A 2,234-nucleotide genomic window follows, 5' to 3' on the forward strand; every position below is an offset into this window, starting at 1 on the left:
CAGCCACACGGCCCGCCGGCCTCCCCACCACCAGCAGCGGCGCTCACAACGACCATGGGTTGAGATGCTGTGAGGTCTGACTCCAGTCACATGTGAACAACAGATAGCATCGTGAACACTCAGCCGTTTCACAATCACATTGAAGATTTGTGTGAACACTGTTGTGCCATCTCACAAACTTCATCCTCGTATTATGAAGTCGCACGGCAGCTCTCGTATCGTTGTTCATATTATTATTATTATTATTATTATTATTATTATTATTATTATTATTATTATTATTATTATTATTATTATTATTATTATTATTTCACAATCACACTGTCATCACTTGTCAGTCTCATTGAGAGGCTTGATGCTACATCATTCACACTGGGACCCTCCCTAGTCATTATCTGCTTTTGTGGAAAATGGATATTTTGACTTGCAGACAGCAGAGGGTGTGTGTTAATAATAATTATTATTCTGATATTGCTGTTATAAGCACAGGGTCCCCACAAGGCTGTTGTCTATCATCCCTGTTGTTCATCATGTACACAGACAGCTGCAGAAATACAGAGAACAGCTTTCTCATTAAGTTCTCTGATGACACTGCATTGTTGACTAATTTGCAGGAACATAATGAAAGATCATGGTAATGCTTTAACAATTTTTTACAGTGGTTTAATGAGAACTTTCTGGAGTTAAATGTAGACAAAACAAAAGAAGTAAATATAGACTTAAGAGAAGCAAAAGATGATTTTGTTGCTCCCAGTAGGATACACCGTAAACCTGTTGAAACTGTGAACTCTTTCAGGTACCTGGGAACTATTTTTGATTGCCATTTCAAATGGAATGTAACCACCAAACGCATTGTTAAACGTGGCCAACAAAGAATGTACCTTCTGTGTAAGTTAGTTTTTCTGTTAGTCCAGCAATCTACCAGTATTTTATTGAGAGTCTTTTATCTTTTTCGCAATCTCTGTCCATGATAGGAACATCCCACCGATGTCCGATTGTTTGTGGATGGACACGAGACCCGCAAACAGAAATAATGTATCTGGAGTACAGCCAGACATCACGTGACCAATTTATTTAAAAGCCGTCATCTCTGGCTCCCTGTACCTACTGCTCCTCGTGAGCCGTTGTCTGCTGACCGCCCTACGTGACTGCGCCGTGAACAGGGTCACGTGATGACGGCGTAGGAGAACGTCGTAAAAATAACGGCCATCTCGTTAGCATCTTCCTCTCTGCTGTGAAATAAAGCGAGTCCGCAGCGGACGATAAAAAGGCGCAACGGACTTCTTTATGTCCGCGCAGGAGGCGACATGGAGGCCAGTGACCTGCCTGAGAGAGAAAATATCTCCTCCCTCCATCATCAGTGTTTGTTCATTTTGTCTCTCACTTCAAGCTCCTGCTAGTTACTCGAAATGTTTCCTGGGCAACTGTTTCAGGAGTTCTACAAGATGGTTGATCAAAATGTTTCTTGGGGGGAAAAGTAAGGGAGGTGTTGTACAAGCTAATTAATCAAACTGTTTCTTGGGCGAGTTAGTTCATCAGAATGTTTCTATAGCAACTGTGTGGGTTTCTGGGAAATTTTGAAAGGAGACTGTCAACAAAAATTATGTTTGTCTGTCTAGTTCGTCAGCGTGCTGTTTGTCTAGTCTATATTTCTGTGAAGGTTGTCAATGTGTTACTTGTCTACTTTGGCCTTTTTCTGTCTAGTACATGACTGTTGTTTGTCTAGTCTATTTGTCTGACTAGTTTATCAACATCTACTTTTGTATTTTGTCAACATCTACTTCTCTACTTTAGCTACATCTGCTTCTGTATTTTGTCAATATCTACTTCTCTACTTGAGCTACATCTACTTCTGTATTTTGTCAATATCTACTTCTCTAGTTTATCAGCATCAACCTCTTTAGTTTATTAACACCTACTTCTCTTGTTTGTAAACATCTACTTCTCTAGTTTATCAACATCTACTCTCTACTTTATCAACATCTACTCCTCTACTTTATCAACATCTACTCCTCTACTTTATCACATCTACTTCTGTAGGTTGTCAACATCTACCTCTGTCATTTATCAACATCTACTTCTCTAATTTATTTCCATCTACTTCTCTAGTCTGTCACCATCCACTTCTCTAGTCTGTCACTATCTACTGGTCTATTCTGTCTGCTTTGTTTGTCTAGTCTCTCACAAGTTTGCCCATCTTTGTCTTGTTTGTGTCCTTCTACTTCTCAATTTTG

This window comes from Pomacea canaliculata, linkage group LG14 (genome assembly GCF_003073045.1).
Source record: "Pomacea canaliculata isolate SZHN2017 linkage group LG14, ASM307304v1, whole genome shotgun sequence".
NCBI classification, from domain to species: domain Eukaryota; kingdom Metazoa; phylum Mollusca; class Gastropoda; order Architaenioglossa; family Ampullariidae; genus Pomacea; species Pomacea canaliculata.